Raw genomic sequence first — 16,165 nt, forward strand, 5'->3', positions numbered from 1 at the left:
TATACTGATTAAGATACTTATAAATAATATTTTGGATTAAGGTTTCTAAATGGCGATAACCTTTTCAACAAAGATGTTAAAAATACATCAATGCAAAATGAAATTATAAAATTTGTAGATCAACAAGATGAGCTTGATTTTATAGACTGATTGATGATTTTCAGAGGTCGTTTTATTATATTGTTAATAGATCATTAAGCTGTCTCTTTAACTTCTCGATTTTACCATAATAAGAGCTCAGTAGTAATTTTAATATATATCATACATTTTAATTTTTGTCGCCATCATACAATTAACGGTTTTAATTATCCGTTCCACATTATTTCAAATTTAATTGGATTTTGATGCGGTTTTTTTCAGTAGATAGAGTGATTCAAGAGGAAGGTTTATATGTATAATACATGCATAATATACTAAGGCAACATTGCTAATTTTAGAGGTTTCTAACGTGATGTCGTAAATTAACCTATTTTTTTAGGCTTATTTAGCAATTAGCAAAAACGCTGCCTAACCCTACGAGTTAGATCAAATTAATGTACTACAGTATTGTACACCTTAAAAAGGTCTACAAAAAAGTCCGCGATGGTATATGTTTATCTTTTAGGGATAACCCACATTAACCATTTTTATTGTTTACTTTTTACGTGAGAAAATGGCTTATTTACGAAGCTATTTTAAGCAATACGGCATTAATCCTTATCGAATTAAGTACCTTAAATACAGTGTGCAATTAATATAGATCAATATGGTTCCTTACAGCATGTAAATTAAACAAATATTTTCGGAAATATTATAAATTTAAAATTTGCGTTTAAAAATATGTAATGTAATAAAAATTGTATGAATTTAGATATTCCAAAGATAGCAGGAAATCTTCATAGTAAGTATAGGGGAAGAGGAATTGTTTTACTCCAAATTTAATGCGTGCAGGCCAAGGGCAGTAATGAATGAACCAAAAATACTGGATCGATTTTAATCATGTTTTCATTGAGTGACATAGGCATATATATTTTATGCCCGTGCAAAGTCGGAGCGGGCCGCTATGTTTTTATATACAACGTTCATATCTTTTCTGTAGTGTATTTAATTTAGTATCAGCATTGCACCCGTGCGAAGCCGGGGCGGGTCGCTAGTGGTTATATAAACCAGCCATTGAAATTCAGCGAAATGACGTTTTCAGCGCTTTCCTGCTGAGACCACGCAAAACAATTCTGAAATTATTTGTATTAAGTTAACACTTTCTATGTTACTCTAGAGAATATAGTAAATAACACAATTTTGTTTTCGTATTCAAAATGTGACTGTCACTGTCACCAATACTTTCACTGTCATACAGAATCAACAGTTTCGGTTGGTTGTTATATATTTATGGGTGCGATCAGAAACTTAATAATATTTTGACCGAAAGTATTGAGAACTGACTGATAATGTATATAATGTATAAAACAATCAAGATAATTTCCCAGAACTAATACAATACTTCACCGCGATATAACATGTATTTCATAGAAATAAACGTATTATTTTAAGGTGCAACGATTCGGAAACGTAAAGTGCCACATATATGCCAAATATGATATAAATATGTGCTAAAGGCAATTCGTATTCTAAATACAGTCGAGTGACCATTAACCAAGAATAGAGTTGAAATAAGTAGATACTGCTTTTGGTGAAGCATACTATTTTATACCAAAAATATACTTAAGTCGTTATCCAAAAACTAAAAAGTATTCTTCTTCAAGTACTCGCTTCGACGGCACATATACTAAAATTTGAACGATACTAAGAAGATTTGCATGGCCGCTGCGCAAGGATGACACGTAAAAGTGTGAAGCTTTCCACATTTTTATTGGAAGCATTCAGCACTAGTCCAGTTGAAAACTTACAGTGCGAGGCAGAGATTCCATCAGTCGAGTCACGGTGTGAGCTCCTGCTACTAAATTATGCAAGTTCCCTCAAATTCCATCCAGAATTGAACCAGTTCACTACTTTTTTCCCATGGAAAACAGACTGGATCAATATAAAGAAAATGCACATACGCTCTTCATCAGTCTTCCAGAATATATGCAATCGAATGATGATTATGCTTACGATCCCAGATGCAAACGGTAGAATCACTTCTATACCACCATGGCAGTTCTCAAAGATACAAACAAAATTCTCTATGAAGGCTCTACATAAGGAAACAACTAGTCCCTTGGCAATAAAATGGTTTTTCCGGCAGATAATTGAAGAATACTATCCTAATCATCTTATCATCTACACATGGTTCAAAACGAGAAAACTTTGTTGGTGCCGCTAACTCTTCTAGCCTACTTGAAAGAAACCTTTGGTTTACATCACTACCTAGCGTTTTCTCTGCGGAGCTGCTGGCTATCTATATGACTCTATCTGCCTCGGAAGAATCATTGATATATTAGCGGATCGATACAAATTGTTAATTGTTCGATTGATCGATACAAAATGAGTTCCCTAAAGAGCCTAAGATCGGTCTAAGCCACCCTCTGGTCACATGCATTAGAGAGCTACAGACCAAGCTACAATATAGGGGAACAAGAATCACCTTTATAGGCAGTTAACCCAACTGGATTGGGACCTTCTCACAAACAATAACAAATTATGGGAAATTAAGAAAATCTCAATAATAATCAGTAGGTATAAGTCAAGTATCCTCGCACGACTACCGATAGGGCACTGTAAATTAACTCCTGAATATTTGTTGAAGATACGAAGCCCACCCCAGTGTGATTTATGCCAGACTTAGCTTAGCGTTAGACACATTCTTTTGGATTATCAGAAATTTGATTATCTGAGGAGACAACTAAAAATATTAAAGAACGTTGGAGCAATTGACCCAACCTGAGCAGCTGAAACTGCTGATTAGCTACCTGAAGACAGCAGACCTGCTTCAGCATTTGCAAGATTAATTAAATAAATCAAGAAAATTAATGATTTTAAATATTTTATTATGTAACTTATATAGGCTGTTAATGTTACTATAGCACTTAATGTCTCATAACACATTGTAATCCACCCTAAATAGAACAAGGGGCTGACGGGTTAAATAAACAAATAATTAAATATTCTTCATCAAAACGAATTAGTCAAAATGTTTAAAATAGCTTTAGATCAGATGCCACCTACTAGTCATACAGTCATATTTTAGTCATTGAACCTGACAAAACGATGATCGGTGAGCAGATAAGGCCATTTAATTCACTTATAATGGACGAACTGGCTGTTATTATTGTCGAAGAAATTCTGCAAGACGTATTATGGATGATAAAAATTCACCAGACGTTCTAGTACATAATATAGGTTCATTTCTACCTGAAATATTACATGCATTTTCTATTATTTCATTTTGTTTTATCGCTACTGCTATATTTGTTGATTAAGACTGTTACATAAATGAGTAAAGAAACATATCATTTATCAAATATTTTAATATAACTTGGAATTCAACGTCTTCCTGTATGTTTGCTTCATCAATTATTTCAGTATAAACAACTTCAATTTATCGACATGCCGAGTTTTCGAATTAATATAAAGATTGTTAGTTGAGGCAAAAAATTATTATCAGTTTACAACAGTTTAAAGACGCCTTTTTACCAACTAGTTCCATGGAATCATAGTCTTCGAACCATGGTCCATGGCCTTCGACATCAAGCTTACCGCCAGCTTAGTAATCGTTCTTAAAAATATCCGGACTTAACAGCAATACAATCAGCTAAATGACATTTTAAAATATTTACTATAGTACCATTTACTGCAGTACCATTTACAGCATTTACGTTTATTGCACCACTATTCAAAAAATTTGTTAATAATCAAAAGTATTAATATGCATATATAAGAAGTTATCTAAAATATAAAAATAATCTTCCAATAACTTAGATATTTAATATAAAAATGGTTTGGTTGGGTTCATTATGAGGTGCTTTGTAGTGATTGTAACTTATTAATTAAGCAACAATCATTACTAAGTTATAATTTGGCATGGCGAACTACACATTACAGTCTGTCAAATGTTTAAGAAACCATAAAAATTTACTTGGACTTGCTGAATAATATTTTTATTTATGCAAATACTGAAAAACTTGTCCTTTAAATAGATCCAAAGACTACTTGAAATTGTTCTATCTAGGTATGTCCTATCGTACTTAGAATTCTATTGCAATAAACAAGAGAGGGCTAATGAAATGAAGTCAAATTATTAAATATGTATAACAGATTCTATATTATATATGTTCAACCTAAATAAACTATTACTTTTATCAAATAAAGAATTTGAGTAAACAGTGAAAAATATCATTAAAATGCTTTAATAGAATGAACATTCTAATGACGGTATGAAATATGTACAGATGTGGTAAATAGTTACTATTGTAACCCTGAAAATTTAAATGTTAATATCCCCCCAATATTACATGTTTGCATGTATTTTCAACATAATTTCACATGGTAATCCTTTTTGAGGTCAGTTATAAATTTCTACAAATTATAAGCCTACTTTTATCGTATATTTCTACTGTAAGTTACCATAAGAAATTTACTATATTAGTAATCATATATATATATATATATATATATATATATATATATATATATATATATATATATATATATATATATATATATATATTGAAAATAGTTTCCTATTTTATTTATTTGTCTTTTTATCAAGTAATAATCAATGAAAGAGATATTGCACTATTTTTCGTAAAAATTTATCAATGTCGAACGTATTTTTTATGTCGATATTTTAACGGAGTCCCGCTAAAACGTCCCATGTCCATTTTTGTTTTAACGAAATTAATTTAAAAACGCTGCACTGGAAAACCGAAAATCGTTCTGCATTCGCCCGTTTCTGGTCAGTTTTTGTCATTATTAACTAATTCATATTTTCCCATTTCATTAATCACCTGATACGGCATTGAAAAAAGGAATAAATGAATAATCTGGAACGGCTCGGCCGGTCTGGTAAAGTATTGTTTATTGCAATTTGTGCAACTGTGCAAACGGATGCCTCCATAAATTAGAAAAATCGACAAAACGAGCGAAAATAAATAAAAAGAGGATCCGACGATCGGTTTTCACCGGAGGCGAAAGTTAATTTCGGCGTGGAATTTAATGTTAATCAATGAGAATGAATTATTGATTTTTATTGAGACTTATTGTTTGCGATAAAGCTTTTATTTTATTTCTATTTATTTCAAAATAATATCTCAGATTAGATCGCGACAAAACTTTAGCCACTTTTCATTACTACTATTAAGGGATTATTATGGTCTAAAAATTTGTTTGTTTTTTTTTCATATTTTAAAAGCCTGGCCTTTTGAAAATATTCCCTTAAGACGATTTATCTAAATTTGAATTATTTTCTTAAATTTGTGCGGTTTTTGTGACGCAGCGTTCAAAAAAATAAATAAATTTCTAGACTAGAACACCCATTAATAAAAAATAAAAGTTTAGCTTTAGATTCTATAATTAAAGATGATATTCGTGTTAATGTTTAGTTATCGGTTCTGTATAAAATTGTGCCACTCGATCAATATTTAACATTTCTAAACTTTTAGACTTCTAAAAGAATTTTATGAAAGTCGACAATACAGCCTTTCATTAATGAAAGCACGCTTCAAGGCATTTCAGGTTTCTATATACAATGACTATCTCGATAATAGTACATAAAAAACTCTCATTTTATGTAAAAATGCGTTAAAGCATTGAATTTATCAATTGTTTTTCATTTCATACACCTACCCTTAACTAATATTTTATTTTCATTTAATTTTCTTCTTCAAAACGTTCATAATTTCTTTGTTCTCATATTTCATCTGTCTCTTATAATTCTTGTTTATTATTGGAATTCTCTTAATTCCTTTCTTACTCCAGTTGCCCTATATACTGCACTTCTTGATGCTGGCGCGTCCTGCAATTATTTTGAAATTTATTTCTTTTACACTTTAATGTATGTATGCCCTTTAATTTATTTCGTTTCTATATATACAGGTTCTTTCTCTCCCTCTCTGTTGCTTCTATTAATTATTGCATTATATATTTTATGAAAGGGACTCATTTAATATATTGACGATGTTTCGATAAATATTCATCTTCAGGTCTTGCTTCCACTGCTTCTGGATGAAGTATTCTATTGACGTCCTAGGATGAAGCCATATGTAGTTAATTGCTAAGCAGGATTAAACAACTCATCTGAACATTCTTGTAGTTTTAATATGATTAAGAAGCAAGATGTTATGATATCAAAAACATGATATCATAATTTCTTGATTTAGAGCATTGTCACCAATTATACAATGGAATAAATAGCATAACAGAATGGCAGCAGATAGGTTTGAATATAGGTATTCGTCCAAAATAGATGGTTTAACATAGCCCCAGAAAATAATTTGAAACCTCTTAGACCATGTGTATTTTTTTGTAATTTTCATTAAATAAATTCCAAAATCTTCCATAGTCATATTCGTATTCAGATTATTTACTAAAGTTTTTTGCTCCTATTATTAATGAATTACTGAAAAGATTCACACGCAAGAAGTTCTTTATTATCTGGTTTAATAAGCAAAATATGTATTACATTATATAATTATTGTATTTGTTTGTATTATATTTGTCTGGAAGAAGGACATAGTTATTTAACCAAAATATACGCTCCAAAATAGCATAAGAAAACATCCCACAATGCTTCCTGAAAAAGCTTTAGTGTTTATAAACATTCAAACAACATGTACAATAACAAGGGCTATAAGAACAATTGACACAATATCCTCCCAATTTATTAATTGGTCATAAATTGGCCTTGACTACAAAAAACTGTGCACAAACTGACTAAAGATATAATCTGTAATTATAGTCACTCAATCTGGATACCAATACTTTCAATAATTCAAACTAGCGTATAGCATCAAATCCATCCCATAATTATTTTTGAAAAAAATATAGAAACAGTTTTATAATCTATAAGCATCATCAAACATAAGAGCTATAAGAACTGAGGAAACGTGTGTAATGATAGTGAAACAACGGCATCAGCTATTAAATCACTCAGTCCAAATACCAATACTTCAAATAATGCAGCTAATATTTGAAACAACTTCTGGACTATATTTCTCTAAGAATCTGAAAGAATGAATTGAAATAATTTGAATTTCAGTCGATAAATATAATTTTTTAATTCCCATTGATTTCAAGATATTGTAACATTTAAAAAAAACAAGTTTTAATGTTTATAACCATTCAAACAACATTGACAATAAAAAGGGCTATAAGAACAACTGACACAATATCCTCCCAGTTTATTAATGGGTCAAAAATTGGTGTTGGTAGAAAAAACTGGGCATTAACTGACTAAAATGTAATCTGTAATGGTAGCCAAACAATGGCATAAACAGTAAGTCACTAAATCTGGATACCAATACGTTAGATATTGAAGCTAACATTCAAAATCAGCTCAATAATTTCAAAAAATCCACACCAAAACAACTCGGTTATGTTAAATAAAACTTTCAACCGTTAACACGAACAATAAACAACACCTCGAATAACACACAGCCCACTCACCATTTATATCATATTATCGGCTTTTGTTTTGATTGATTTCTCATTTCTGCTGGTTACCGGTGCATTCCGCACCGCCCGAATGTTTTCCCCGTTTCTGGTGGAAAAAAAACTGACTGTCGGATTTAGTTTTTATTTATTACCGCTTGTTTTGGCGATTTTTCTAATTTATGGAGGTGTTCGCTTGCGTTGTTGCACAAATTGCAATAAACAAAACCTATCCGAAGCCGTCCGTTTCGGGTTTGTTTGTTTATTCCTTTTTCCGGTACTGAATCAAGCGATTAATGAAATAGGCAAAATATGAATTAGCTAATAATGACGGCGCGCCAACCAGATATAAACCGAACAAAATACGAATGGGTTGTGGATTGTGCTCTCAATTTACATTTTTTAATTTAACGTAGATTGCATGTCTATACTAGTGCTATTTATCTTAAAAATTTCGAATATCTTTTGAGAAATCAGTGGCCAATAACATAATTTAATGCTAATTCGTGTAAGACTGTAACTATATCAACAGTCCATTTAAAATAATAGTGAACTCACGTCATCAAGATATTTATTGCGTCACCTGCCGCACATTATAATTTCGTTTTAGACAGACAATATTTTGCTGTCTATGCTGTCTGATAAACAGAGTATCCAATATGTCTAAGAGAACTTCCTGATATTGCCATTAAAAGAATACAAATATAAATGCATATTATAAAATCAAGGAGGATTTATTATTTCAATACAATCTAGATACACATTAGATGAGACATAAGATTTCAGAATGGTACCAACGATCACTCAATGCAAGATAATAATAAACATAGCCATAAGACAACAAAAGTTAATGGAAAAATGTAAACGTTGGAATTACAATTGATTAGGTTTTATAAGTCTTAACATTTGTTATTAAATATAGATATATATAACGCCTTCGATTTGGATGAACTCAATCAGACACATTGAAAAATATATTATGAACATATGTTATATATTGGATATTAACAGCTTAGTTGTTCACTTGAGTGAAACTTTCTCAATATTTTTTTATTAATCTCCTCCTTATAATTATATGATTTCAGTTATATAATTTAACTATCCTAACATGTAGAAAATCTCTTCATTAAGTGATCTACTGTACAACTTATAATCTAAATCTTATTCTAGATGCTATTCTAACTTATTTTAAAGACTATCCTAGTTTATGCTAAAAACTATTCTAACTTATTCTGGAGATTATTAAATTTCGCTCTATGCATCTATCAGTCAGTTCGTATGGTAGTTTGCGTTTGAGCCTACGCACTTCACTGTCATCGTGCACATTTAAGTGTTTGGCGAGTGCATTGAGATGCACTAATAGTCTCTCAGAGTACCTCGCTCTAACACTCCGAATCACACTTGTTTTATGGTGTCTTAACATATATTAATAATTCATCACAGATATATTCTTCTTCATGCTGGAAACAGGAATGTTTAATAACGCCTTCTGTTTGGGTGAATTCGATCAGACACATTAAAAAATATATTATGAATATATGTTATATAGATTGGATATTAACAGCTTACTTGCTTACTTGAGTGAAACTTTCTGAATATAAGATTATGATTCAATGGTGAGAATTTCTAAGGCAGGGTGATGAGTGAGAAAACAACTAAAGGTGAGTACATAATTAATATTATCGTATATTCATGTAGTAAATCTATAGGAAATCCCTTTGTGCAGTATGTAAGATTTATGTGCACAGATATATGTGTAATTGTTCAGAATATAAATGAGCATTTGGTCAAAATGTGTAATGAGAAAGCAAAATTAACTGTTTTGCAGATATGACAAATGCAAGAAAGGTAGTAATAGATAAACAAAGAAAAAATACAGTGATCTCAAAAGGACTTTACAAGGAAAAGCTGAGCGTAAAAGGTGAATATGTTCCCTATTGAAAATAAAACAGATTACTTGGATATACAATTGTTAACTAAGAGGATTAGGCTACCAAGGGATACCATTACATAAAAAAAGGCCTAGAATTCAAAATCATAGGTAGTATGGAAAATAATTCAATGTAAATACAATTAATATACAACCTTGACCTGTGATACAACTGTGATAATTAATTGTAGTTTTAAGTCCTTCGATAACATATATACTAAATGTAGTATAATGTTAAAATAAATTATATCTAACATCAGCAATTTTATCTCATTATTTCATTTATGTCATACGTATATCAACTAGGGACTCGTAATTTTCAAAATGAAATTCTGGCAACATTGTACCGTAAAATGCTATCTAACAATTTAAGAATATGGAGATAAATCATTAAACTTTATATTTAAGATTTATGGTATGTTTAGAGGAAAAACAATTAAGAATAGTATGAATTTTAAGGTTCTTAAGATTTTTCTGATTATTGTTAAATAATATTAATTGTACGCAACTATGTTTATTCTAATGAAGTTATAAGTTTTGAAAACAACTATGGGATGGTATATGACAGGTGTCGTAAAGAAATATTCAGGAGCATTAAACTAGTTTTATAACATGTCCAGAAAACAATAAAAGCATCACCGCTAACCTCCCCTTTTTCCAGGCTGCAACGACGTCATCCGTCGCTGCAGTTATAACTTTTGCCCCCATACGACAGCACCCAGTCGATTGTTAATTCAATTCCCACGATCTATCCTTATCGCGAATCTATAGTTACTTTCAATATCTGTTCTTTCGCCGGGTCCTCGTGCCCAATAACGACTGATCGGTTAGCGGGTAATATATCCTCAAATTTAATGCAGTAACAGTAGCGATCCACAGGGATCAACTGTCCAACTTGTTACTCCAGGGCAAGTCTCCGTGATAAAGTCTGCTTCATGCATTCCACCATATGGTTTTAGGCCAGAACAAAAAAACCATTCAAAAAATAAGTTCGATTTTACTCCAAATATTATCTAGATAATAACACGAGATAAAAACTGAACAGAATTTTAGGATATTCAATTATATATGAGTTCTAAACTCATGTAATTGAGTACATTATAAAAAACAAAACAGCTTGAACAGTTCTGTCAATTATTGCGAAACTCCAAATGCTAGCAAACCAATTTTCAATTTTCAATCTACTATATTCTCTAGAATTAGCATGCATCAATTATTTGCATTTTCTATTTCTAGATCTGAATAAATAATTTTACGAATAATGAGTAATGAAACACGAAATAATTGTTTGTCAATGACTTGAATAATAGTTTGTAAAAGTTTTAAAAATTAGAGTGAAATACGACTGTGCTGATAATGTAATTATATTTTACACCTATAAATATCTTTTTAAATAGTTAAAAGAAATAAATCTCTAACTTGTATATTACATTTCCTACAGTTTTAAACTACTAAATTATATATTAAATAATTAAATGATTGATGACTACAATAGATCTTAGACAATAACACCTAAAAAAAACCTGCTAATGAACTTAAAACACTCTAAAAACTTACTAAATCTTTCGCACCAGTTTCACTCCCCTTTTAGGAACTTAATCAGAAAACATTTAAAAGTCACTTAGGCCGAAATCAACTGCAACACCCTAGCGGTAATATGGACCTGAAGGAGTAGATTGCTCAGTCCTCTGCTACTGACAACTTTGACAAATGATTGCTAAAATACTATTAGATTAAAATTTAAGTCCCTCTGGCTATTATTCATATTATATCGACGAATTGAAAGAAACTTTTATTAACAGAAATTCTACGCGATTGCGTTATAACCTTTTCAATATTCCCGTTATTACCTCACCGATATCTTAAAAGAAAATTACAGTCGCGATATTAAAATGTAAAATCCGTGGATTCTCGCAAAGATAAAAGATTTTCTTTGTTTAGTTTGTGTATGAAATGGAATATATTAATAATACATCTGTAATTTATTTGAATTAATAGCAATGACAGTTCACTACTTTATATATAAGTTACGAAAAATAAATAAATTTGATAAATTTCCATATTTGCAATCAGTTAAATCAGCATTAGATTATATTAGTTTTTTTAAACATTTTCCAACTCTTTGTGAAATCTGCAATAAAATAAGAGCACCAACAATTGATTTTTGAGATGATGACATGATTAACAACTGACTAGCAGCATAAGCAATATTTTCGCTGAGTTTTAGTCTCTTCCTTACCAACTAGTGTTTGTTTGGACTGAATCTGCTGTTTAAAATGAGTTCGGAACCACGGTCCCCCACGTAAACCTACCGATTGTCGAGTGACCAAATTAGAGACCATCTCAGAAATAATCCGGTCTCACTCAACCTGGTAGCATGATTAGGATGTTATCCTCATCGGATTTGGTACCATAAATAATCAAATATAAATTTGCAACCATCCCCAAAAGGATTCGAACTCACGACTATCCCAACACTAGGAAAACTGGCCTATCGTCATGACCAAGCCAATCAAGCTGGCAAATTCAAAAAATTAGAAGGGTTTTTGCATTATGCTTTACGTATGTATTTTGTGAATGAATCTTCACTCTACTACCATTAACTTGAATTAAAATAAGAGGCTGGTGAAACTAAGATGATCATTTTCTTACAAGGCAACCCTTAATGAACAGTAAAAAATATTATCTCGTGGTTTTAACTAAACTTAACTATATAAACAAAAGGTATAATCAAAAAAAATTACTACAAGCTAGTCTCATACAACTGTTGAAGAAAGAAGAAAATTTCATTTTAAAACAGGGCTAACTTTTATGCCTAAGCACCGATGTATTTACAATAATTAATATAAATATGATTAGACGGTTTAAGAAAAAGAATTATCTGAATAACATGGAGTATGTCAAGAATCAATGTAGCTTCATACAAGAGTTGTTGAGAGCCTTTTTCTCATTGATAGGATTGAACTGTTAAAAAAACACTATCAAATAAAACTTCATAATTAATATTCTTAAGAATATAATTCATAAGAATAATTTTCAAGCAGAATGAAATAAAATATTATGAAAAAAATGTATACTACTTTAAAGTGAATGGATTATTACTGTTAGTAGAAATTAGAACAAATGTTTCGTGAATAGAATTTGACAACATTAAACAATAATATTATTAGATCATTTATTACCGTAACTGAATTAAATTATAATATTTGTAGTTTTTTAGACCTCTTTCTATGAAAATCACATAAATTTCCGTATAGTCTTCGTCAACTTCAATACATTTAGTCCAACTACTGTTTATATTTAATACTTCATGTTCAGTCTTTTAAACAATATATTATGTAGCTCCATTGTCTCATTTTAGACATCTCACGTCTACAACTGTTATATGTATCTCAGAACTAAGTATCACATACCATCTAGCTTTCTCATTAAAAACTTAATATTATTGAATAAAACATCCTTCAGAACAGTTTGTAATTTGTGTTGTTAATGATAGATCATAAGATTAAACTCGGACGAAAAAATTAAATTAACTAGTGGATATTTTCCTATGAAGCTTTTTCTCTCCAGGTTGATTCAGTGCAGACGATTGGTGTGGCCGCTGTGGTAATTGATGGATGGAGAGTTTCTCAAAACAATCAGCTTAAAAGGCTCTACATTAACCTTTGCTCAATGACAAAACTCAATTTCACTTGTCTTAAACCAATCGTCGTGGAAATAATTATTACCTACAATGAATGTTTGAATGATCACAGAGTAGATAATGTAGAAAATGATATATCCATTACGGATTAGTCGCATTATTTTTTAAAAAAAGACTTGAAATGAGTAAAATAAATTTAAAGTAGTTACTGAAATGAAGTAAAAAACAGTTAACTGATGATAGATAAAAGAAATATTGGAGGTTATGGAGAGCTTGGTAAATATAGTGGAACAATGAAATAATATTCCTGAAATAAAATCAGATGCAGCATTCAATTGTTACAATAGGTTAATTTATTCAAAACACGAATATATTATAAAAACGTTTAAACAATTATTAAAAACTACAAGAGAATTATCGCAATCAATATAATGTTATTCTAAGGTTAATAAATAAATACGATAAAATATTTTTGTAAAGTATTTGTTTTTTATGTAGTATATTACAAAAAATATTGATTCTTAATAATTTTTTCAACTAAAGTATATTAATCAACTAGTCATACAATAGAAAAACTGGTAGAGATCTCATATTTTCAAATTAACTATTAGATAGTCTTTATCGTATAGCAGCGTCCGTCGGCAACTTCTAAAGCAATAAATCAGATACTAACTGGGAACTTTTCATTACCAACAATCAATAACAGTGTCTTTGGGTCTATATTTTTCTCCATAGGATTCATTTTTCAAAGTTTTGTTATTACTAGCCATTACAAATGCCAAATTTACAATGTAATTCCATAAGTTTATAAAGCAGTAAAAGATAATCCAAAACTGAACTTTGTTTAATTAGATATCATTTATATTAGAAACTTTTAGCTCGTAATACAACATACTTTGCTGATTTCACCATATGCAGAGCAAGATTTTATGGACATGAATAGTTCGTTTCGGTGTCTATAAGGATAACTCTCATGACTAAACCATGACATTTTGCTCTTATATTTGTCGTAGTAGATCTCTATTTCACTCTATTTTCACATTGTCATTATATTAAGTAATAGGTCACAGAAAACTATTCATCTTTGCTTGGAAAGAAGCGAAGGAAATGGTAGCTGAAAAACGTAAATTACAAAAAAAAATGGCAACAAAACAGAGTAGTTTAAACAATATAACCCAAAGACTGAAAAGAGAAATACTGGAAATAAAAAACAAAACCATAAATGATTATCTCAAATAAATTTAACACATGATAAAGAAACTGATTACTCACTCTGGAAAGTCACAAAATATATAAAGCGCTCATGTTTACACAGTCCACCTATAAGAGACCTATGTGGGAATTGGGCACGTGACAATCGCCAAAAAGCAGAAACATTTGCCGAATATCTAGAAAAAACTTTCAAACCAATCGAAATTAATATTGAACATAATTTGCCGGACATAGAAGCTGAAAATTCGATGGTCGAAATAGTCACGCCGAAAGAGTTAATCAAAGTTTTTAAAACTGATATTAACCCCAGGAAATCACCAGGCTACGATTTAATAACAGCAGAATTACTGCAAAAACTACCAAGAAATGGAATTATAAAACTCATCAATTTGATCAATACAACATTTAGATTAAAACATGTCCCAGACATTTGGAAGATGGCGGAAATTATAATGATCCCAAAACGAAATAAAATCCTATAGACCTATATCAGTGCTGCCCGCAATATCTAAGGTTTTCGAAAAACTCCTGTTGAAAAGAATAAAACTGATCATAGAGAGAAAAAACTTATTACCAACACACCAGTTTGGATTTATTAACAAGCACTCAACAATTGACCAGGTCCACAGAATAACAGATGTTATTGAAAAAGCCTACGAAAGTCAAAAAGTATGCTCAGCTATATTCTTAGAAGTAGTACAAGCCTTCGATAAAGTTTGGCATGAAGGCCTTTTTACAAACTACAGTAAATGCTACCAAAATAACACACCGAACTATTAAAATCATACATTACAACCAGAAAGTTTAGAGTAAAACAAGAAGAAGCTTACTATACAATAAAAGAAGCTAAAGCAGGTGTACCACAAGGAAGTATACTGGGACCAATGCTTTATCTACTTTACACTTGTGATATACCACAAATGGAAAATATCACAATGGCTATATTTACCGATGATACTGTGATTATAGCTGTGAGAGACAAAAATGAAGAAGCCTCACGAAAATTATAACAGGCAAGTGACAATGTAAATAATTGGACACAAACTTGGAAAATAAGAATTAATGCAAGTAAATCTGTACATGTGCAGTTCACCTATAAACAGACACCATACAAGCACCAATAACATTAAATAACACTATGATTCCATATAGCAACAACGCTAAATATCTCGGAATGAATCTCGATGCAAAACTTCGCTGGAAGGAAAAAAAGAAAAGAAAAGAAAAGAAATGGAATTGAAATATAGGGAAATGTACTGGCTAATTGGAAGAAAATCACAATTATCAGTACATAATTAATTGCTATTATATAAGCAAATATTGAAGCCTATATGGATATACGGAGTTCAATTATGGGGATATTCTGCAAAGAGTAACATAAATGAAATACAAATTTTTCAGAACAAAGTCCTGGGAGGTATTGTGGGTGCACCCAAATACTATAGGACTAATTACCTACATCGAGACTTTCAGATACCCACAGTTAGTCAAGAAATCAAGAAAATTGAGATTTTCTTCTGAGAAGATTGATTTCCTCACATGAGGAAAGACTCCATTCTCACACGAATATTAAAATATTACAACTATTGGATACCACCAGAACAGGACACAGACTCAAAAGAATCAAACCATCTGATCTTCTGTAGTATTGTGTAGTGAGGTGCATATATTTAAAAAATCAGCAGTGACATGTATAAACAGTATTTCACCAGAGACTGAGTTAGGGCCGATGGGTTATATACCTAGATTTAAGTTAGCATAAAGACAAATTGTAGGTTAGACGAAAACGACTAGTAACAATGTATTAATTAAAT

The 16,165-nt window shown here is 30.7% G+C and overlaps 1 protein-coding gene and 1 non-coding gene across 3 annotated transcripts in view; one reads left to right on the plus strand and one right to left on the minus strand.

Moving 5' to 3' along the window:
• The window catches only part of LOC143195344 (uncharacterized), a 72,823-nt gene that overhangs the window by 39,871 nt on the left and 16,787 nt on the right, over positions 1 to 16,165 (minus strand). The window lies entirely within an intron of this gene.
• LOC143189389 (U6 spliceosomal RNA) lies at positions 1,742 to 1,848 on the plus strand. Its single transcript, XR_013003848.1, has one exon. It is a non-coding gene; the product is annotated as a U6 spliceosomal RNA (small nuclear RNA).

This window comes from Rhynchophorus ferrugineus, unplaced genomic scaffold (genome assembly GCF_030347505.1).
Source record: "Rhynchophorus ferrugineus isolate W39M unplaced genomic scaffold, kcgeb_rfMv2 rfM1, whole genome shotgun sequence".
In the NCBI taxonomy this organism is placed as follows: Eukaryota; Metazoa; Arthropoda; class Insecta; order Coleoptera; family Curculionidae; genus Rhynchophorus; species Rhynchophorus ferrugineus.